The sequence below is a fragment of the Trichechus manatus genome, unplaced genomic scaffold (genome assembly GCF_000243295.1).
Source record: "Trichechus manatus latirostris isolate Lorelei unplaced genomic scaffold, TriManLat1.0 scaffold00037, whole genome shotgun sequence".
Taxonomy (NCBI): Eukaryota; Metazoa; Chordata; class Mammalia; order Sirenia; family Trichechidae; genus Trichechus; species Trichechus manatus.
The window spans coordinates 2,508,033-2,533,233 of NW_004443973.1; the positions used below are offsets into that span (position 1 = coordinate 2,508,033).

The window sequence follows — 25,201 nt, forward strand, 5'->3', positions numbered from 1 at the left end:
CCACCTCATTAACATCATAGTGGTAGGATTTATAACACCTAGGAAAATCAAGCATTACATGACAAAATGGTGGACATTCACAAATGCTGGGAATCATGGCCTAACCAAGTTGACACATATTTTTGGGGAACACAATTCAATCTCTGACAAGCCCTAACCCCTGACACTTGTGAAATGTGACCTTATTGGGAGATAAGGTCTTTGCATACTTGGCAGGCACTTCATCCTGGTCTCTGCTCTGTAATTAGTTAAGGTGAGGTCATACTGGAATAGGGTGGATTCTAGTCCAATATGACTGGTATACCTATAGAAAGAGAAGAGACACACAAACAGAGAGACACACAGGGAAGACGGCCATGTGAAGATGGAGGCAGAGATTGGAGTGATGTATCTACAAGCCCAAGATTTCTCAGGATTGCCAGCAACACTAGAAGCTAGGAGGGAGGCAAGGAATAGGTTCTCCCTCAGAGCCCTCAGAAGGAATGACACTGCAGACATCCTAATTTCAGATGTCTAGCCTCCAAACTGTGAGAAAATACATTTCTGTTGTTTCAAGCCACCCAATTTATGGTACTTTGTTACAGCAGCCCTAGGAAACTCATGCACCCCTCTATCTATGAATTGGAATATAATAATAGTACCCAGTTAACCATGTTGTGGGGATCCAATCATATGATAAATCTAAACTTCTTTGTACTACCCTTGAACCTTTTTATCTATTATTAATATTTATTAAGCATCTGTTATAGTTTTTTAGAGCTGAAAGAAACTTTAGATTACATTGAGTGTTTGTCATCTTCTTTAGGAGTGTAAGTTCCTGTTTTGCTCACCATTGTTTCTCTAACACTTAGAACAGTGTCCAGCAAAGAGGAATTCAACAAATATATTTGTTGAAAAAATGAATGAAACTATTCCAATACCTTGTTTTAAGGATGAGCGATCAAGCTCAATTGTGAAGGCATTTTTCTCAAGATTGGTGGCAGAGCTGGAGTGAAAACTAAAGCTTCCTAACTCCCACATCAGGGTCCTTTCTTGGAACACTATGCCTTTTTCTCAGTATTCGTTCATTGTATGTGGTAAATTCACAGGAAGTTGTGTGGTATAGTATAAAGAGAATATGGTTTGATAATCAGATGTGTTTGGAATCAAATTCTAGCATTCTCACCATTAAAATCGTTGGCACATTACTATCTGAATTTCCACAGCCTTATCTGTAAAATGAGACATTTTCTACTTTATAGAGCTATCATGAATATTAATTGAGATAATCCAAGTCCCATTTCTTTGTCTCTCCCTCTCCCTACCTTTATAGTTAAACTCTATATATATTCACAGTTTCCAGTTCTTATTCTTTCTGGAATCTTCTATGATCAGGCTTTATCTCCCATCACTCCACAGCTCACTTGTCAACATCAGTCCTTATCTGACTTGGTCAGTAAGCAGAGTTTGACATAGTTAATCACGTTCTGTTCCTTGATTCAGCGTTCTTCACTTAATTTCAAAGGTGTCACTACTGTGGTGCTCCTCCTGCCCCACTGGACTGCTCCTTCTCAATATCCTTTGTTGGCTTATCCTCATTTTCACATGTTCATCCTTTGACTTCTTGTCTCTGTTTTCAATCCCTCTCTGGTTGAACCTCCTCTATTTTCTGGCTTCAAATACTATCTAAATGCCAATGATGTTCAAATTTATATCTCTAATCCGGATCTCTCTTCTGAATTCTAGTTTTATATATCTAACTGCCTATTAAATATCAGTTTAAAACCCCTTTGCAGTCCAGTCGATTCCAACTCATAGCAACCATATAGGGCAGAGTAGAGCTGCCCCAGAGTAGAACTGCCTCAAGGAGCAGCTGGTGGATTCAAACTGTGGACCTTTTGGTTAGCAGCCGAACTCTTAACCACTGCACCACCAGAGCTCCAAATATCAGTTTAGGGTCAATTATTTTTGTTGTTAGTTGCCATAGAATTGGCTCTGACTCATGATAACCCCACATACAATAGAATGAAACGTTGCTGGGCCCTGCACCATCTTCCCAATTGTTGGTATGCTTGAGTCCATCGTTGTGGGCATTGTGTATTTTGAATGCCTTCCAACCTAGGGGGCTTATCTTCCAGCACTATCTCAAACAATATTCCTTTTTTTTTTATTGTGCTTTAGATGGAGGTTTACAGAGCAAATTAGTTCCTCATTAAACTTTTAATATACATATTGTTTTGTGACATTGGTTGCTAAACCCATGACGTGTCAGCAGTCTCCCCTTCTTGACCTTGGGTTCCGCATTTCCATTCGTCCAGCTTTCCTGTCCCCTCTTGCCTTCTAGTCCTTGTCCCTGGGCTGGTGTGCGCATTTAGTCTTGTATACATGGTTGAGCTGCATGTATTCTTGTTTGTTTTTTGGGCCTGTCAATCTTTGGCTGAAGGGTGAACCTCAGAAGTGACTTCAGTACTGAGTTAAAAGGGTATCTGGGAATAATACTCTCGGGGTTTCTCAAGTCTCTGTCACACCAGTAAGTCTGGTCTTTTTTAATGAGTTTGAATTTTGTTCAACACTTTTCTCCAGCTCTGTCCAGAACCCTGTATTATGATCCCTGCCAGAGCAGTCAGTGATGGTAGCCAGGCATCATCTAATTGTACTGGTCTCAGTCTGCTGGAGGCTGTGGTAGTTGTGGTCCATTAGTCCTTTGGACTAATCTTTCCTTTATATCTTTGGTTTTCTTTATTCTCCCTTGCTCCAGATGGAGTGAACCAGTGCAGTATCTTAGATGGCCACTCACAAGCTTTTAAGAACCCAGACGCTACTCACCAAAGCAGAATGTAGAACTTTTTTTAATAAACTATGTTATGCCAGTTGAGCTAGATGTCGCCCGAGACCATGCTCCGCAGCCCTCAGCCCAGTAATTCGGTCCGTAAGGGAGTTTGGATGTGTCTATTAAACTTCCATGACTTTGCCTTGGTCAAGTTGTGCTGGCTTCCCCAGTATTGTGTATTGTCTTACCCTTCACCAATGTCACCACTTACGTACTGTCTAGTTAGTGTTTTTCCCTCCCCCACCCCTCCCTTCCCTCGTAACCATCAAAGATTTTTTCTTTCTGTGAATAAATCTTTTCATGAGTTTTTATAATAGTGGTCTCATATAGTATGTGTTCTTGTGATTGACTTATTTCATTAAGCATAGTGCCCTCCAGATTCATCCATGTTGTGAGATGTTTTGAAGATTCATCATTGTTCTTTATCGTTGTGTAGTATTTCATTTTGTGTATGTACCATAGTTTGCCTATCCATTCATCTGTTGATGGGCACTTAGGTGTTTCCATCTTTTTGCTATTGTGAGTAATGCTGCAATGGACATGGGTGTGCATGTGTCTATTCATGTGACAGCTTATTTCTGTAGGATATATTCCTAGGAGTGGGATAGCTGGATCGTATGGTATTTCTATTTATAGCTTTTTAAGGAAGTGCTATATCGTTTTCCAAAATGTTTATATCATTTTGTATTCCCACCAGTGGTGCGTAAGAGTTCTAGTCTCCCTGCAGCCTCTCCAACATTTGTTATTTTCTGTTTTTTTGATAAGTGCCAGTAATGTTGGGGTGAGATGGTATCTCATTGTGGTTTTGATTTGCATTTCTCTAATGGCTAGTGATTGCGAGCATTTCCTTATGTGTCTCAGACAATATTCTGTTGTGATCAATAGGACTTTTATTGACTAATTTTTGGAAGTAGATTGCCAGACCTTTCTTTTTAGTCTGTCTTAGTCTGGATGTTCTGCTGAAACCTGTCCATCATGGATGACCCTGCTGGTATTTGAAATTCCAGTGGCATATCTTCCAGCATTATGCTGGAATGTGCTGAGGTCAATGGACTTCTCATGTTGTACATCAAACTCCAGATTCCTTCCTGCAAACTCCAAATGGGTACCTCCTATGGATTTTCTTATTTTAGTAAGTGGGGGCTTCATCCTTCTAGTTGCTCAGGTCAAAAATGGTTGGAGACCTTCCAGATTTCATTCTTTCTCTCTCACTCTACATGCAATCCACCAGCAAATTCTGTTGCTTCTTTCTTTGAAATGCATCCAAAATTGAGCAACATCACTCTCCCCATCTTGGTATTAGACATCAACATTTCTTACCTAGAATATTATATTAGCCTCTTGCTAGTCTCTCTACCCGTGACCATGACCCATCAATCTTTTCTCCACATAGCAGCTAGAATGTTATCGTTAAAAGGTATGTCAGATCACATCATTCCTCTGCTCATAAACCTCTAATGACTTCAACTTCGTGTCTCATTCAGGTAAAATATAAAGTCCTTTCTATAGTCTAAAAACCCCTACGTGGTCAACCCACTTCCAACCTTTCTCTTCTCATGTCCTACCCTTTTCCCATTTTTCCACTAGCTCCAGTCACATCTTTATTGTTCTTGAATACACCAAGTATTCTTTTGCCACAGGGCCTTTACACTTGCTGTTGCCTCTTCCCAGAAAACCTTGGAACCAGCTGTGTAGTAAAATTCAGATAATTACTGATTTTAGAAAGCTAATAGGGAGCATATTTCGTATATTTTGTAACACCTACAACTGGCGTGCGGTAGCATCGCATAATCAAACATTAGTATTTCTGAATGAAACATTAAGAATATCCATAAAGACTTAAAATCTCATTATCAGTTCAGTTCAAGTTTTGTTGCAGAGTGAAGTCAGCTCAGGTTTTGCTGCCAAATGAGGTGTTTTTTTTTTGTTTTTTTTTAAATTATGGTTTTCAGAACTTTGGGGTTTTGGAATGGCAGATGAGGAACTCTAGACCTGTATCTAACTGACTTGATGCCTTATTTTTTTTGGATCTTTGTTCAGTGATCACTTTATTGGATAATCAGGCAAGATCTTCATCTAAAATGTTTCTCTTTGTAGAACAGTCTGGCATGTGGTAATTGCCTGTATTAGTTTCCTAGAGCTACTATAACAAACTGCCACAAACTGGGTGGTTTATAAGAACAGAAATTTATTGTCTCACAGTTCTGGAGGCAAGTAGTCTCAATTCAGGATGCTGGCAGGGCCATATTCTCTCTGAAGGCTCTAGGGAAAGATCCTTTCTTATCTGTCCCAGCTTATGGTGGCTCCAGTCATTCCTGGGCTTGCAGATGCAGCATAACTCTTGTCTTCACATGATCATCTTCCTTCTATGTGTCTCTTCACTTCTTTTATAAGGACATCACTATTGTTGGGTTAGGACCCACCTTATCCAGGAATGACCTCATGTTAACTGATGACATCTTCAGAGACCCTATTTCCAAACAAGATCATATTCGCAGGTACTGAGGATTAAGACTTCAACATGTCTTTTAGGGGGGATACAGTTCAATCGATAACAGTGTCTGATTAACAATTATTGAAAGAAGAAATGAAGCTCAAATCATGTCCTTGTTATTTCTCACTCAAATGTGTGTCATTGAGAAGATGGTATGACCAGTTTAAAAATTAAATAGTACTTTGTTTCCTATAGTGTTTGATTTGTGATGGTAAACTCAAACACTTTGTGTTTGGAATATCAGAAATACTTAACAGATGAATCATCTGCTGACGCAAAACCCATTACCTACTTTGTGCCCTGTAGCCTAACTGGTTGCACTGCTTCGTTGATTTATTATTGATTTGGCATCTAACTTTGGGTTGCGTTTTAGTGTAATTTGATCTTGTTCTGATCACCCTGTGTCTTTAAGCATTTTCAAACAGTTGATGAAGGATATTCCTGCTATTTTCATCCACTTACAACTAAAATTTTTAATACTCATATCCATTTAAGTATGTCTAAGAGTAAGAATGAGTACTTTGTTAAAAATAAAAGCAAAGAGATTTATTGACAGTTTGAACCAGGCATATGTCTCATCTCACAAAGTGAAACCAAATACTCCAACATGACGAGTTTACAGAGGCATTTTTATGAGGTGAAATGCAACATTCTGATTGGAATTTGCAAGATTAGGTAAGCAGGAGGTGGGACAACTCTGGGGGCGGGCTTTACAGTGATTGGTTGGAAACAGGAATGTGGGCTCTTTACAGTGATTGGTTGGAAACATGAGTATGGGCTATTTGGATTGGTTAGTTTGAATACATGACTAAGGGGCGTTTTACAGGGTGATAACAAGGCAAAAACATTTCTTTGTTAAGTAGTTAAGTCCATCTAAGGGTTTGATGGTTGCAGGGGAAGTCCTTTGTTATGTACTTAAGTCTGACTAAGGGTTTGAGGGTTGCAGGGGAAATAAGCAAAAGCTAAAATGGAGTTGGGGCTCAGACCTTGGCCGATCATTCTAATACAAGTCAGGCACCTCAATTTTGGAACTCTCACACAAGTATCACTTACAAAATTAATGGAAATTAAAGGAGAGTGAAATAGTTTTATAAAATAACCTGAAATTTTATAACATTCATTTATATCCCTTAAACAAAGGAATTTGTTTCTCTTTAAAGATAATAAAAGTAATAAAGTGCCATAATGACTTTTGCCTTAGTTTCGGTGGAGTATTCACAGGAAAAAGTCAGCCATGAGTAGGAATTATTGTGGCACCACTTTCCCTGTGGTTTTCTAGCAAGAAAGACTTTATCTACTTCAGAAATTAATCACTTTACTTTTCTTTAGCAGCTTCAGGACCTTAATTGTATTTAAATTGCTAATCTGTTTTGAAAGATATATAATTTGTTTCAGGCTTATATTAAATCAAACTTGTAATTTGTGTAATTTTTACTCAGGAGAACATTAGAGAAATTAAGTTTAAGAAAATGGAAGTTTTATTATAGTTTTCCTGTATTTTATAAAGTTGGCACCTGATCTGCTGACTGAAATCCTTCCTTTTATTGCTTTTCTCTCATGGACTAGACAGGGCAGATGTGACTTTTTGTTTTTTTAATTCACATTATATGGGGAGAAATTTCTTTGTGTTTTGGGTTTTCTGAAAAGGATTTTATTTACTGTGATAGTGATTCTTCAGTTGCATAAGAAAATGCTGTTTTAAATACAAACAGTAATTAGCTTTTAGCTTTAAAGTTAGCAAATGTACCTTTATGTACTCAGTATTTTTGAAGATCTTTATGTCTAATAGCAATGGCTTATATTCAACAGTGTTCCTATGAAACAAAATAAACATGGATGCCTCTTCTGCCACAGAGGCACAGGTGGACATCTTGGTTGCAAGCCCCATGCAGTGTGACACATGGCACAACCCAACATGGGGGCAAAGAGCACGCAGCCTCCTCTAGGAGTCATTTTATGGATACTTTGCTGTAGATTTGTGTTTTTCTGTGCAGTAGCTATTATTCAAGACATTTTCGTAGTATGGTGGTTGTTTCTTATTAAATGTTTCCTATTATAATTTCTTAAAGCCAGTCAAAACCCAACAAACACAACCTATTTAGAAGCCAAAGTTCCTCCTCCCCACCCCTTGCTATCTATATAAATGATATTTTTGACTCTGTCCTTTATAATGTTGGCACCCTGTGCATATTAGATGTAATCAGGGCTGAAAGGAAACTTGAATCCATCTGGAAGCAATAAACTTTTCTAAAAGACTGCACAGTGTTATTTAATCCTGTGACTTCTTACTGTGAGTGAAATTAAGGTTTGATGCAGTTGTGTCACATCGTATTGATATCAAATTTATCTTACTAAAAAAACTGACAGTAGTATTACAGCACAGAGGAGAAAATGGCTTTCTGTAATCCTATAAGCTATTTTGCTTTGATTACATACTATATGGTGTAGCTAAATATATAAAGCACTGGATCTAGAATGTTTAAGTTCTCACTAAAATTTTCACATTATCAGGTAACACTTTCTTACCTTTACTGTAAATTTTGTCCCCTTATAGTACTAACTATGTAGTAGAAATTATGTTATGATGAAAGGCATGGAAAAGAAACTATTATTTTAAAACCCTTTTTAATGGGGAACACATTTGTATAAATATCATATATGTAGAATGCCGAGGTCAAAACATTGAGCTTGTTTTAATATCAGACCTTCTGAATCAAGTTAAGACTTTTTCAGAAAAAAAAAAAGCTTTCTCCAATTTCTACTCCAAAATAGCATTTGAAATTTTGTTTTACTTCAAATATGTAGGTAGAGGATCATATTTTGTGTGAACAGCAGCCTGAATTTTATCCACTGACGAGCATAATTTATGAAATGTGTGTGTGTGTGTGTGTGTGTGTGCATATTTAATAAGAATTAAAATTGTCCCTTATATTCTTGCCTAAGTCTAAGTGTAAATAAATTAGGCAGTTAGGAAATTTGACTACATTTTATAGGTAATCTTCTTGCAATTTTTTGTTCATAGTGAATCAATTTTCAGTAGACTTACTTAGCTAAAGTTTTTGAATGCCAAAAACAAAACAAAATCCAAACATATTTGTCAAGTATATGCTTTTAATGAAATGAAATATAGGCACATTTCCCCATATGCCTAGCATATTAAAAATAAACATGAACTTTGTCTTGAATGTTATTAAGTTGGTTTTTTACATAAAACCATGATAAGGTATAATAAAATAATTTATTACTTTTCTTTTGTCTCCACTGAATCTAAGCCTGTAAATACTTATATATGAAAAAGAAGTTTACAGATAGTTTTAGAACATCTCAAATTATGTGTACTTGTTTTAAGTTTACCTTTGGATTTTCAGCATATGTAGCTTCTAGCAATTTCTTTTTATCACCTCGCACCCCCATATGCCCCACAGTGATCCCTTGATCACAGGTGTGTAATCTCTGGCATCAGGAAGGTGGGCTGATGATGAGTTCAAGTGCCCTAGAGGCTGATTATGTGAATCTTTTCCAGTCCATTTCCAGATGGACAGGATTGTGGCATTCTGTTCCTAGCTATCTTGGTCCTCAGATGAACTTTTTCCTATCTGGTCCTAGGATCAGTTTTCATCAAGCAAATATTATCACTCCTTTAGTCTCTCAGGAAGGAGCCCTGGTGGCACAGTGGTTAAGTGCTTGGCTGCTAACCCAAAGGTTAGCAGTTCAAATCCACCCAGCAGCTCCACAGGAAAAAGACCTGGTGATCTGCTTCCATAAAGATTATAGCCTAGAAAATCCTATGGGGCAGTTCTACGCTGTCACATGGGGTCGCTATGAGTTGAAAATTGACTTGATGGCAACTAACAACAACAGTCTCTCAGGTGATAGTTCTGCTCCTTTCTCACAACACAGATCTGCCTATGCTGAGTTCAGATACCCTCAAGTTTGAATGGTTACTCTGAATACTTTCTTGTATTTTTAGGAACAAATGGTAACAGAATCTTGAGGGAAAAACTTAAATGGGAGTAGTATAAAAGAGAGCCTTTTATGCGTTCCTAAGTAGCATAACCCTTTGGGTAATCTGGAGAACTGTGTGATATCTTCACTGCGATTACTATGAGGTGATGGGGGATTTAACCTGCACAGGTAGTTCATTGGTTGGCAGTAATGGTAGAGGGAAAAACAAAGTAGATGTGACTATCCTTGAGGGACTCAGAAGTAAAAAAAGAAAGTGTGTCAGTGAGCAAGGTTGGACTGTGAGATACAGGGGCCTTTACCAAGCGGGAACCTAGTACTTAGAGCCTGTCCTTAGCCCATGCAATAGAAGCCATCATGGTTGCTTAGATCTAGTCCTACTCTCACAGCTTAGCAAGTTCCAGGTCACAAAAATTAAGAACTCCTTAACTTTTGTTCTCACAGAAGCAGTAGTCCGTAGAGTTTATCAGTTGCTGTAAAGTCGACTCTGACTCATGGTGACCCCATGTGTGTCAGAGTAGAACTGTGCACCACTGGGTTTTCAATGGCTGATTTTTCAGGATTAGATCAGTATGCCTTTTTATTGAGACACCTCTGGGTAGACTCAAACCTCCAGTATTACAGTTAGCTGCTGAGTGCGTTAACCGTTTGCACCACCTAGGGACTCCAAATTACCTTCACATTAGCATTCTAATATACACAGGAAAAGTGCCTGTAATGTAGTAGATGTTCAGAACGAAACAAGTGCACTTTTGGGCTTATTGAAAACTGTTACAGTGTCATCCTTTCTCTAACCATCCCACTACACCCATAACTGTTTTCAACCACCATTTAATCAGTATGGGGAAAAATGCAATTTCAGTTTTTAAAAGGTTTTCAAAGATCTTTGTGCCCTCACTGTCTGGTAAGTTGAGAACTTGTGATATGGGACTAAATTTGTCTTAATAATACTGGGCTGTAGGAGTTCAGAGGAGCTGGGAAGTGAAGGATGGTTCTTGGAGGAGGGACTGAATGTGCTTTTTTCAGATGGTTAATGTTTGAAAAGACTGGTGTCAAGAAGGCATTCCATTTGCTGGGAAATGAAGGAGCAAAGGTTTAGAGATGGAAATGCATAGAGTATGATTAAAATATTATCTGATTGAAAGTAAATACAGTCAATAACAAACTTATTGGAAGCCTAGCCTGTGTTCGAAGCTAGGTGCTGGGATACAGAGATTAGAGACGATAAGGCTGATGAAGATGTTGTTGAAGGGAATTGCTGATAAACTAGAGAAAACCAAAAAGAAAAAAAAAAAAAAAAACTCATTGCCTGAGTCGATTCTGACTCATAGTGACCCTATAAGACAGAGTAGAACTGCCCCATAGGGTTTCCAAAGAGCGGCTGGTGGATTCAAACTGCCTACCTTTTGATTAGCAGACGAGCTCTTAACCGCTGTGCCATCAGAGATCCCAAAACTGGGGAAAGGTAGACCAATTACCATATTTCTGAGGTTCATAAAGATTCTGCACAAAGATCATCTAGTGTAACATGAACTGATAATGCTAAAAAAATGACTAGATCGTAAGATTAAGGTGCATCAATTAAGTTCATATTTTTTTGTTTGTGCCATTCTTAGAGAATCTCTGTCATGAAGATTTTTCCTAAGGAAATGAGATGGAAATGGACATATAAAATGAAAGACGTAGGCAAGTATATAAATACACAGTAACGTCAAGAAACAAATGATCCCAACAGTAGTAGCACAATCATGCCCTTCTTAAAGCGAAAATGATAAAACCCATTTCACATTGCATGAAAAAGCCAGGCTATCCAATATGAAATATTTAGAATTTTGCTTTTATTTTGCTATGTTTCAGACGTAATACACTTGTTGCATAATCTAAAAATAATTTAATAGTAAAATATTAGTTATTTGATGCAAAGTGATAAAAGATAAAATGCATGTATCATGCTATCTTTAGGCTACATTTTCTTAACATTATGTCTGTCTCGACAACACTATATACCAGGGGTTCTCAAACTTTTGGGTTTTGGGACCCCCTTTATATTCCTAAATTACTGAGAACTCAAAAAAATCTTTGCTTATATAAGCTGTATCTATTAATATTTACTGTTTTAGAAATTAAACAATAATTTTATGTATTAACATAAATACGTATTAATTCATTAAAATAACAGTAATTAAGTTCATTACATGTTAATGTAAATAACATATTTTTATTAAAAATACCTATTTTCTAAAACAAACAAAAATGTCACTTTATTCACTAATGTAGATTTTTGCAAACTGCTTTAATGTCTAGCTTAATAAAAGCAGCTAGATTCTCATATTTACTTTTGCATCAGTCTGTTGTGAGTATGTTGTTTTGGTTGAAGTATATAAGGAAGAGCCAATTTTACATGGATGTGTAGTTGGAAATGGAGAAGTCTTTTACTAATGTTTTCAGAAAATTGTGGATATTCTTCTTTGATACTACACCAAAACTTGACAAGTGGTAATTTCTTAAAGGTTAGTTACAATATGGAATCTGAAAACATATCAATGAACTTTTTGTAGTTTGTGTTTGAAAGTTTGTCTTGCACATTGAATGGATCTCTTACCTGTGCCTGGCTCTGTAACATCCTGCATTAGATGGTTGGAAAATTTGGTTATACAGAAATAACTACACAGTTACTTACATAGAGCTTCCAGATGTCAACACATTTCATTATACAAAATTTAAAAAAGCCAGATGCATTAATATCACCACCAATTTCATCACAATTTTTTTTTAAATATTGAGAAGCTGTCAAGCTCATGGTGGTGGATACAAGTTTTACAAAATTCTAATTTTTGCTTGAAAACCTGTAGTTTTTTAATAGACAAATACCCTCAGTTGTTTTCCTTGAAGTGACTGGCTTACTTCGCTCATTTTCAAGAAAATGTTTGCCAGATACTCATGTCTAATACCATAGTTTGTCTGTCAGTGAACCTTTCGAGTAAAAATGGTGTTCCATGAAAAACAGCTAGTCCAGGCACAACTCAACCATACAAGAACTTTTCCTGGAGTGAACCATCAACTTCCATTTATAGCAGCAATGCTTCATGTATGCTTCCCATTTCATCACATATAATATTAAAAAGAAGTGTTCTCAAAGGTCGATTTTTTTTTTTTTTTAAGAAGCGTTACTACTTCATCAAGGACATACTTAAGTGAAACTGATGCTTTTTTTTTTTTTTTTTTTTACTGCGAGTATGAGGTGATGAAGAATACAATGACTTCCAGTAAAACTCAGTGCCACTGCCATGATTCCTTCTAAGATGCCAGGATTTTTCCCCACTATTGCTTTTGTAGCACTAGTGCACATGTCAACCTGGTAAAAAAGGCAAGTAACATCTTAAGTATTACTATAGAAATCAGTTTGACCCCATAGACTCTCTGACACTGTACACTGAAAATGTGTTTGGGTTGATCTTAAACATTACATGATTAACTTAATTTACCAATTTACCCTGAATATTTGTCTGTGCAAAACAACAGTATAGGTTTAGTCATACGTCTTATTATTGGTAGAGATTTAGAGAAAAGAAAGAAAAACTTGATTTGTAAGAGCCAGCCAAGACATTTAGAACATAAATAAATTATATACCAAGAAGAAAGCTTTAGAACAGATGATTGTCTATGACTGGAAGTCAAACAGCCTATATTTTCTATTACACTGTACTTTTTAAAGGTATCAATTTTATGTGATATTTATGATTAATTAAATATAGACTATGCAAAAGTGATAATATTACTTTTTACACATTACTTTATAAGCACTAAATATAGTTTTGAATAAAGAATTAGCATGTTTATTATCTCTATTTCAAATCCCCAAAATAATATTTAAATTTTCTTGACTGTTTGATTAGTTGATTTTGGACTTTATGCAGAAATACTTGTATATCCTCAAGTGTTTAAATTCTTAAAAGACATGATAGAAATAACTAAATGGAAAAAATTCAGGTAGAAATTCAATATTAATTTTCTTCTTTTGTCTGATAAAAAATGTGACTTTTGAGTATTGGATTTGCAATTTCTCTCTGAAAATGGTACGTTAAAAAATTCACGTATTCTTTTATTAGAAAATAATGCTATTTCTCCATTGTCTCTGTTGATATGTGTATGTATTTAGGAACTTAAGCTTTTCTACCAACAAATGTTATGTCATAATTCTTGAGGATAATAATGCATTGTGGTATTCTTTCAGTCAACTCTAGGAGTACCCCTATTTGTTTAAACCCTGGTGTAACCTGATTATTAACAATTAAATTGTGTTTTCTTCTTACAATTAAAGTGTAGTCAAATTTATTGGTCCCTTGCTTCGCAGATTTATCTCAGTATGTGGTGTATTCAAACAGAATTTTGTATTTTTAATTAGGGGATTAGATAAGTAATTCTGAAGAGCCAAAAAAACTTGTTAGACATCACATTGCTTAACCATCTAATATACCGTAAGTGTGTGCATACACTGTGTTTTGAGAGCTATCTATCAGGCAGGCTTGTTTTTCAGGCAGTATTTTAAAAAGTGGACATGTGCAGAAACTGTGAGCACAATTACCGCCAAGCAGATAAATCCAGCTCTAATCCTGTTTACGGTCTGCGTCAGACAGATGTGCCAAGATTGATTTAGACAAGCCCTAGGCTTACAGTAATATTTTTAAAAGTGCCATTCACTGTTCTATTTTTGTTAAACCTTTGCTAAATATCCTTGAGTGTTGGTTTTACTCGTTTTGCTAACCGCTTGTCTTAGTTATCTAGTGCTGCTATAACAGAAATACCTAAGTGGATGGCTTTAACAAACAAATTATTCCCTCACAGTTTAGGAGGTTAGAAGTCCAAATTCAGAGTGCCGGCTCTAGGGGAAGGCTTTCTCTCTCTGTGGGCTCTGGAGGAAAGTCCTTGTCTCTTCAGCTTCGGCTTCCTGGTTTCTTAGAGATCTCCGTGTGTCTTGGCATCTATCTTACCCCATCTCTCCTCTGCTCATTTGTTTAATCTCTTTTATAAGCAAGGGGTAGAGGTTAGGATTTATAACACATATTTTTGGGGCACATAATTCAATCCATAACACCACTGTAACCTACATTAAGTGGTCCTGCTTTGCTCTCATGTTGACAGGGTAACCTGCCAGGAGAGGTTATCTTTATTCCCTGTAATTAAATTGACTTCTTCCCCCAAGAAAATGCAATAATAGGAAGTGGGTGCTGAATTAAATAAATAGCATGATATCCAATAGACATGTACTTAAATCCCTTGCAAGAACAGATGGTCCCCAGTATCTCTGGAAGTAATGTGAGAGGACAGTTAATGTTCTGAAACAACTAGCTATAACCAATATGATACTAATGAACCAATAGATTTCAAATAAACCACATGCCATAAAGTGACATTAATTATATATCATTTTTTAAGGATTTAATTCTTATAACCTGCAAAAAAGTGTTTATACATTTCCATATTTTTATCTACTAGTCTATCAAATACCAATTAAAACATATTTTTAATTTATGAATAAAGTTTTAATAGTTTTCATCCATAAAGATGTATATTTACATTAAGGTAAAATTAAAGTGATATATAAAATATGTGCCCAAAGTATGGGTGTGTGTGTTTTTAACTCCTTTTAAAAATATATTGCCTATATGTGTTAAGTTGTACTTGAAAATGTGACTATTGCATGCAATTATGAAAACATGAATTTTTAGTTGTGGCAGAAACTAGTTGAACTCTAACAGAGGTGTTTATTTAGCGTGTGGGAATCAGAGCAGCTATCTTGTGGCTAAAAGTTAAGCGGAGATAATAAGACCTGAAATTTTTTCAAACATTTATAAATTTATAAATAAAATAGTTTATAAATAAGAGGCAGTATTTTTCTGATTCACGTGGAGAATAAAGTGAATTTGAGTCATTTTTAAGGTAATACTACAAAGGATGTAGATAAGTGGTCAACGTTTATGGACCAAAAACAATAGTCTTCTCTCTCAATACGATTTGTTCTCTCTCTTTTTCTCTTTCTTTTAAATCATGTTTCTCATAAATATTTGTGTATTTTAAGTGTCCAAAGATTAAGTGTTTGGGAGTGGGGGTTGAGGAGGAACAGTGACCTTCTGAGATTTTCAGTTTATCCCATCAGCTGATCTCCAGATCCAGATCCGCCTTCACTGAGGGCTAGCCCCAGGCTTTCTGCAGAGCAGCCTGAGGAACCCTCTGCCTTAGCTCACTTTCTTTCTAGGAAGCAAATGTCTTGCTGCCCTACAGAGCCAGCTGGTCCACTGCTTACATCTTAAGAACTTCAGACACAAAAACAAAGACGTAGCAAAACAAAACCTGATCTGATGACTGATTAAGCAATACTTACATGGTTTCAAGCATTTAAATAAAAACATTTTGAACTCAGATTCAACCAGATTTTATTCCTGAAGACCAGAGTCAAAATGAAATAAATATTTTCCTTAAAACTAATGTTTTAAAGACGTTCACACCTGTTAGGAAACAGTTATATCAAAATCAAGTGAATGCTGTGGTTAGAGAGAACTGGACAGATTTACTCATGTAATGAAAATGGTTAATATTGTCTAAATGAGTAATAGATCAGAATTTCTATGTAGGGCATTAGGTAGGAATTATGTAGGGGAAGATAATATGTAGGAAATTACATACACATTATATATTCAGTAAACATGTAGAAAACAGTAATGGAAATATACTGTGCTATGTTGGACACTTTTACAGTTAGATTTCTACATTTTAATAGCTGAATAACTTTCCATTCTATAAATGTACTATATTTACAGAACCAATACTCTATTATTGGATATTTGGATGTTTTCAAGTTCTCACTCAAATTATGCTTGGATCAGCATTATTTTATCTAGTGTGTGCATGTTACTTATTCTCATAGGATAAATTGCTGGAAATAAACTACTGGATCAAAATATGCATATTTTAAAGCTTTCCCCCCTTTTCTACATTTTAGAAATTACAGAATGTAATGCTGATTATAAACTCTTTGCCGTCAAGTCGATTCTGACCCATAGGAAACCTATAGGACAGAGGAGAACTGCCCCATAGGGTTTCCAAGGAGTGGCTGCTTGATTCAAACTGCTGACCTTTTGGTTGGCAGCCAAGCTCTTAACTGCTGACTATAGAAAAGGAAAATACGGAAGTTTACCAGAAAAAATTAATCTCATTCTCTTTTCCTCATATCTCACGTTTAATAGGTAATCAGTGTTGTTTGCTGTGTGTTTTCCACGTGAGTTTTTTCTACTTCTTTTGATGAGAGTGGAATCAAATCCTTCAGGCTACTGTGCAACTAGTTTTTATTCACCTTAGTCTTACCTCTTAGCATTTGGAAATCTTTCCAAATCAGAGAGAAAGATCTAACTGGCTTGTATGAGAGCTGCAAAAAAAAAAAAAAGACCATAATTAATTCAACTGTTCTCCCATTGAAGAGCACAAATATTGCTTCAAGTGTTTGTGTTGTTATAAATATTGCTGCAATTAACATTTAGAAATCTTTTGATATATATTTCCAACTCCAGTTCTCCAGCAGTTACACTTTTTGCATTCCCACCAGCACTGGAACTGCTTCCCTTAACCCTCACCAACGCTGGGCATTGGTTTTGATCTTGTGCCAATCTAAAAGGCAAAAAATTGTATCTTGTTGTTTTAATTTGCATTGCTTTGATTACTAATTAGGTTGAACTTTTTCAAATGTTCATTGGTCAATTTGCATTCCTTCTTTTGTGAAATGCCTGCTTGTGTCTTTTATGTACTTTTCCATTAGAGTGCTTCTTTTCTTAATTAAATAGATTATTAAACTGTCATATGCTGTAAATATTTCTGTCCATTTGGCCTTTGCTTGTGACTTCTGTTTATGGTTCTTTAGGACTTTAAAGGCATTACATAATTTTGATGTTGAGTATTGAAATCTCTATTTGTCTGCCTCTACTGTCATGTTCAGAAGACTTTTCTGACTTACGGTTATATACATTTCTTTTAATCTAGAAATATTCAGGTGTATATTATTGAGAAAGGGCTCTATTTCTTCAAAAAATTAACTAGTTCTAGATCACCATTTATTGATTGTTTCCCAGTGAGTTTAGGTGCTGCCATTATCACATTAGTGAATTTTTAAATGTATGTGAGTGTTTCTTTGATCCATTCATTTATCTCTTCCTAGATGTTTTAACTATTATAGCTTTATAAAATATTATTATATCTGAAGGGCATGTACTGTCCTTCATTAATGTACTCTTTCTTGGTTAATGCAGTGTATTTATTATTTGAAAGGAATTTGAAAATCATTTGATCAGGCTTCTTGCCCCTTACATCAAAGAAAATACCACTGAGTGCTCTCTTCGACAGCACATATACTGCCGAACAGTAAAGAGAAGATTAGCATGGCCCCTGTGCGAGGATGACACGCAAATTCGTTAAGTGTTCCGTATTTTTTGAACAAAGTGGGAGACCTTACACTACCTGATTTTAGAACCTATTATACAGCCACAGTAGTCAAAACAGCCTGGTACTGGTACAACAACAGATACATAGACCAATGGAAGAGAGTTGAGAATCCAGACATAAATTCATCCACCTATGAGCAGCTGATACTTGACAAAGGCCCAAAGTCCGTTAATTGGGGAAGAGACAGTCTCTTTAACAAATGGTGCTGGCATAACTGGATATCCATCTGTAAAAAACTGAAACAAGTTTTTATCCACACCTCACACCATGCACAAAAACTGACTCAAAATGGATTGAAAACCTAAATATAAAATCTAAAATGATAAAGATCATGGAAGAAAAAATAAGGACAATGCTAGGAGCCCTAATACATGGCATAAACACAACACGAACCATAAGTAACAATGCACGAGCACCAGAAGAGAGACTAGATAAATGGGAGCTCCTAAAAATCAAACAATTATGCTCATCAGAAGACTTCACCAAAAGAGTAAAAAGACAACCCACAGACTGGGAAAAAAGTTTTGGCTAAGACAAATCTGATCAGTGTCTAATCTCTAAAATCTACAAGATACTGCAAAACTTCAACATCAAAAAGACAAATAACCAAATTAAAAAATGGGCAAAGGATATGAACAGGCACTTTGCCAAAAAGACATTCAGGCGGCTAACAGGCACATGAAGAAATGCTCACAATCATTAGCCATCAGACAAATGCAAATCAAAAGTACAATGAGATACATCTCACCCCAACAAGGTTAGCATTATTCCAAAAAAACACAACATAATAAATGTTGGAGAGGTTGTGGAGAGACTGGAACACTTATACACTGTTGGTGGGAATGTAAAATGGTACGACCACTTTGGAAATCAATTTGGTGCTTCCTTAAAAAGCTAGAAATAGAAATACCATACAATCCAGCAGTCTTGCTCCTTGGAATGTATCCTAGACAAATAAAAGTCATCACACGAATAGTTATATGCACACCCATGTTCATTGCAGCTCTGTTCACAATAGCAAAAAGATGGAAACAACCTAGGTGCCCATCAACGGATGAATGGATAAACAAATTATGGTATATCCGCCCAATGGAATACTAGGCAATTATAAAGAACAATGATGAATCTGTGAAACATTTTATAACATGGAGGAATCTGGAAGGCATTATGCTGAGTGAATTTAATCAGTTGCAAAAGGACAAATATTGTATAAGACCACTATTATAAGAATTCAAGAAAAGATTTAAACACAGAAGAAAACGTTCTTTGATGGTTACAAGGGTGGGGAGGGAGGGAGAGGGTTATTCACTAACTAGATAGTAGACAAGAATTATCTTAGGTGAAGGGAAGAACAGCACACACTGCAGGGGAAGTGAGCACAACTGGACTAATCCAAAGCTAAGAAGTTTCCTGAATACAACCAAACACTTTGAGGGACAGAGTAGCAGGGGTGGAGGTCTGGGGACCATGCTTTCAGGGTACATCTGGGTCAATTGTTATAGTGAAGTTTATTAAGAAAATGTTATGCATCCTACTTTAGTGAGTGGCATCTGGGGTCTTAAAAGTTAGCAAGCAGCCATCTGAGATGCATCAATTCATCCCAACCCACCGGGAGTAAAGGAGAATGAAGAACACCAAAGTCACAAGGAAAGTAGTAGACCAAGAGACAGAAAGGGCCACGTAAACCAGAGACTTCATCAGCCTGAGACCAGAAGAACTGGATGGTGCCTGGCTACCACCAGTGACTGCCCTGACAGGGAACACAACAGAGAGTCCCTGATGGAGCAGGAGAAAATGGGGTGCAGAACTCAAATTCTAGTAAAAAAGACCAGACTTAATGGTCTGACTGAGACTAGAGGAACCTCAGACAGCATGGCCCCCAGACTCTCTGTCCACCCCGCACTAAAACCATTCCTGAGGCCAACTCTTCAGACAAAGATTAGAGTGGACATGGGACATAAAATGATACTTGTGAAGAGTGTGCTTCTTAGCTCAACTAGATACATGAGACTAAATGGGCAGCTCCTGTCTGGAGGTGAGATGAGAAGGTAGAGAGGGTCACGAGCTGGTTGAATGGACACGGGAAATCAGGGGTAGAAAGGAGGAGTGTGCTGTTACAGCACAGGGAGAGCAATTAGGGTCACATAACAATGTATGTATAAATTTTTGTATGAGAGACTAACTTGGGGATTGTAAATTTTCACTTAAAGTTCAACAATAAAATTTTTAAAAAAGTAAAAAAAAGGAAAATACCATTGAGAGTTTAACTGAAGTTGGTTTATAAAAGTTAATAAAAAGAATACTGGTATAGAAACCATGTAATTTTGAAACTTAGTATGTCTCAATTTATTAAAGTCTTTGTCTCTCAGTAAATTTTCACTAGCTTTTTGCCCCATACAAGTCCAGCATCATTTTGCTATGTTTATTTCTACTTTACAATATTTTGTTGTTGCTAATTGGTATGGGATCTTCTTTATCTCCATTGTGCTTTCTTCCTGGGTTTTGACATATTTGTGACTAGCTTCCTTGTTGTTATCTGCCATTGAGTCGGCCCTGACTCATGGTGACCCCATGCGTGTCAGAGTAAAACTGTGTTCCATAGGGTTTTCGATGGTTGATTTTTCAGAAGTAGATTGCCAGGCATTGCTTCTGAGTCACCTCTGAGTGGACTCAAACCACCAGCCTTTTGGTTGGCAGCCTATCACTTAACCATCTGAGCCACCGAGGGAGGTACTCTTATTAGTTCTAAAGATTTTAAGTTGAATTTTGCAAATATGTATCATCTATGAATGGTAATAGTTTCAGTTTTCTCTCCCCCTCCTGCCACCAATTCTTGTCTTTTATTTATTTTCCTTACATATGTTATTGGGAATAGGAAAGATGATAATAGGTATTCTTGCCCTATATTTGGAAATTCTTCTGGTTTTCACTACTAAGTTTGATGCTGGCTGCTGGTTTAGTATCATTAAATTCCTAATTTTCTGAGAGGTTTCAGATTGGAATAGTTATTGGATTATTCACTACCAAAGTAAAGCACACACATAGTTAAAAAACAAAAAAATCAGACAGTTTACAGAAGTTTTAACGAAAAGTGAAAAGTGAAGTTTATTTCATCCCTTGCATTTTTTCTTTTCCTCATAGATGTTCGTTCATTCATATTCTCTCTCTCTTTTGGAGCTCCTATTTGTTGTTTGGAAACTCTGGTGGCATAGTGGTTAAGAGCTATGGCTGCTAACCAAAAGGTTGGCAGTTCGAATCCACCAGCCACTTCTTGGAAACCCTATGGGGGCAGTTTTACTTTGTCCTATAGGGTCTCTATGAGTTGGAATCTACTCGATGGCAGCAAGTTTATTTTTTGTTTGTTTGGCTACATAAAAAAATAAAATTTATATGTGATATAAGGTCATAACCAATATTAAGAAATTAGCTTAGAAGAAATTATTTACACCATATCAAATAAAGGACTATTTTCAAGAATATTTGAAGAACTTCTACAAATTAATAAGAAAAAGACAAGCCACAAAATAGAATGAGGGAAAACCATGTTTAGAGGCAAATTTTATAAGAAATACAAATGAAAATTAAATAAATGAAAAAAAATGTTCAATTTTACTAATTGTCTGACTGATTTTGGGGTAAAATATCCACAAATATGACCAAGGCTAATACATCCTTTAAAGTAGGTAAATGATACAACTTACCTGTACAAGTTCAGCTACGTGAAGCAGATCCCCAGCAGTACCCCGTGTGGGAGGCAAACTTCCTTAAACCTCACAGAGCACCACTTACCATACAGTTCATTACATACCATAGAGTAATGATTTGTCAGGACTTTTGAGGAGCCTGCTTCCTTCCATTTTTTTTTTCTTAATTTTTATTGTGGTAAAAATATATGTAACAAAACGTTTGCCAATGTATAATTCAGTGACATTGATTACATGCTTCATGTTGTGCAACCATCATCATTATCCTTTTCCAAATTATTCCACCAATATTAACTTCCTTCTGTTCTTGAGGGGAGGGGAAGGGTGTAAGGCCTCCCTGGTCCCCACCGTCCCAAGTGTTATAGAGGCTCTGGCATATGCCTACCTGCTCAACAGGTGGAAATAACTGGTAATCAGCTTGCTAGGTGCAAGTATATTTCTGAAGATTTACTGTGAAAGAGTTTGGTTTCCCTTGTATATCATATGATACTGTTCAGCTTTTAGTTTCCAATACAATCTTCCTGAAAAGGAACCAGAGCTCCTTGAGGAACCCATATGACCTTGAAATAGTATACTGTTATAAGAAAGAAAGATTATTTTGAAAGATGTCTGGAGGTTGTAACAAAGGGGCCAGAGTGGAAGAACTCTCACTGGTTAGTCTGTGACAATTTTGAGTATTAAAATGGAAATAAAAATTATACTTAATTGGGGTGCTGAGTGTGTAAAGGGACGTAACTTCATGATGTTATCAAAGGGAATAAACTGTAAAATATGCTAAACAGCATTTTTAAAGTGAAGACAAAACTGCTTTCATAATATTACTAAGATGTTATTTGCTGTTTTCATTCTCATTCTCTCTCAAGAATACAGTGGAATTTTCCAGAGGCTATGTGATAATATCTTAACATCACTGCCTGGATAGCTACTGGAAGTGCGTATTCTTCTGTCTTAAAAATGTTTTAATTTCTAATACAGCAAATACGGGTAGATGCAACCTACACAAATAAAAGTTATTTAGGGCTCTCAATGTTTAAGTGTAAAGAGGTTCTGAGACCAAAAGTTTGAGCAAAGTCAATCTTACCAATGTAGGTTAATTGATTTGTATTAACAGAAAAGGGGTGGAGTGAATCATTCAGTTCATGAAAGAATGTGGAATATTTTGGCTTGTTAATGATATAATACTTTCATTCTATTGATTAAGTGGTGGCTGTATTAATAGTGGTGACTTTTTTTTTTTTTTTTAAAGACATAAGAAACATTTTCAATACACAAAGAAAGAAAAGCTTGTTGAATTGATACTCTGACGGTGTTAATTCTAAGATTACAGATTCCTAGAATCCTGAGCCTTCTAGGAAGTTATGATGCTGAAAAATTGACTTTGGATTCACCTTATCACACTACCATAGACATTGAGAAAATAACTTTTATTTTTTTAAAGTATGTACACTTTGTGAGCAATCAGGTTACAGAGACTATAGTTTGTAGAATGATTTGGAGAGGCCATAGATTTCCTGAGACTGCATAGAAGGAGCTTCTAAAGGACTTGAACGTCCTCACTCCAAGCTGAAGCTATCATTGTGCAAGTTTAAAGGCTAAGAAAGCTGAGAGAGGGCCTCAACTTTTGTAGCTCTTCTATCATTATATCATAGGTGTCATTTCTGTGTCTATTTCTGTGGACAAATATTTTTCCCATGATGTGTCACATTTTTCTGCTTCTTTGCTTGCCTGGTGAATTCTGATTGGATGAGAAACATCGTGGATTTTTACCATGTTAGTTTGCTGGATTTTTTTTTTAATTGAACTTTAGATGGAGGTTTACTGAACAAACTAGCTTCTTATTAAACAATTAGTATACATATTGTTTTATGACATTGATTAACAACCCCTTGACATGTCAACACTGTCCCTTCTCGACATTGGGGTCCCAATTACCAGCCTTCTTGTCCCCTCCTGCTTTCTAGTCCTTGTCCCTGTACTGCTTTGCCCCATTAGTCTCGTTTTGTTTTATGGGCCTGTCTAATCTTTGGATGAAGGGTGAACCTCAGGAGTGACTTCATTACTGAGCTAAAATGGTGTCTCAGAGCCATACTCTCAGGGTTTCTCCAGTCTCTGTCAGGCCAGTAAGTCTGGTCTTTTTGTGAATTAGGATTTTGGTCTACATTTTTTTCCAGCTCTGTCCAGGACCCTCTATTGTGATCCCTGTCAGAGCAGTCAGTGGTGGTAGCTGGGCACCATCTAGTTGTACTGGACTCAGTCTGGTAGAGGCCGTGGTAGTTGTGGTCCATTAGTCCTTTGGACTAATCTTTCCCTTGTATCTTTAGTTTTCTTCATTCTCCCTTGCTCCTGAAGGGATGAGACCAGTAGAAACTCAACAAAGATCTGGAAGATCTAAAGGCCACAATAAGCCAACTTGACCTCATAGACATATAGAACACTCCACCTAACAGCCTGCAAAGTGCACATTCTTTTCCAATGCACATGGAACATTCTCCAGAACAGACCACATCTTAGGCCACAAAGCAACCCTCAACAAAATCCGAAACACTGAAATAATACAAAGTATCTTCTCTGAGCACAACACCATCAAAGTAGAAAGTAACAACAGGAAGAGCAAGGGAAAAAAAATCAATTACATGGAAACTGAATAACACCATGCTTAAAAACCACTGGGTAATAGAAAAAATCAGAGATGGAATCGAAAAATTTCTAGAATTAAGCAAGAACAAAAACACATCATACCAAAACCATTGGGACATAGCAAAGGCAGTGCACAGAGGTCAATTCATAGCAATAGAAGCACACATCAAAAAAGAAAAAAGGGAAAAAATATCAAAACATTAGCTACACAACTCAAACAAATAGAAAGAGAACAACAAAAGAAGCCCACAGCTACCAAAAGAAAAAAATAATAAAGATCAGAGATCAGAGCAGAAATCAATGAAATAGAGAATAGAAAAACAATAGAATCAAGAAAACCAGAAAAAAGTTGGTTCTTTGAAAAGATCAACAAAATCAATGAACCAGTAGCCAAACTGACAAGAGAAAAACAGGAGAGGATGCAAATAACCCAAATAAGAAATGAAATGGGAGACATTACAGCAGACCCAACTGAAATAAAAAGGATCATTACAGAGTGCTATGAAAAACTATACTCCAACAAATTTGAAAACCTAGAGGAAATGGACAAATTTCTAGAAACACCCTACCTATCCAGACTAACACAAAGTGATGTTGAAAATCTGAACAGACCCATAACGAGAAAAGATTGAAAAGGTAATAAAAAAACTCCCCCCCAAAAAACCCTGGCCCAGATGTCTTCACTGGAGAATTCTACCAACCATTCAGAGAAGAGCTTACACCAGTACTACTCAGACTATTTCAGAACATAGGAAAGGAAAGGATGCTTCCAAATTCGTTCTATGAAGCCAGCATAACCCTGATAGCAAAACCAGGCAAAGACGTCACAAAAGACGAAAAATATAGACCAATATCTCTCAAGAATATAGATGCAAAAATTCTCAACAAAATTCTAGCCAATAGAATTCAGCATCATATCAAAAAAAGTAATACACTGTGACCAAGTGGGATTCACACCAAGTATGCAAGGATGGTTCCACATTAGAAAGTCAATCAATGTAATCCACTGCATAAGTAGAAGACTCACATGATCATCTCAATAGATGCAGAAAAGGCATTTGACAAAGTCCAACACCCATTCCTGAAAAAACTCTCAATAAAATA

The 25,201-nt window shown here is 36.4% G+C and overlaps 1 protein-coding gene and 1 non-coding gene across 4 annotated transcripts in view; both read left to right on the forward strand.

Moving 5' to 3' along the window:
• CERKL (ceramide kinase like) overlaps positions 1-25,201 on the forward strand; it is a 119,171-nt gene that overhangs the window by 25,610 nt on the left and 68,360 nt on the right. The window lies entirely within an intron of this gene.
• Positions 17,642-17,744, forward strand: LOC111820426 (U6 spliceosomal RNA). The gene has a single exon (XR_002823971.1). It is a non-coding gene; the product is annotated as a U6 spliceosomal RNA (small nuclear RNA).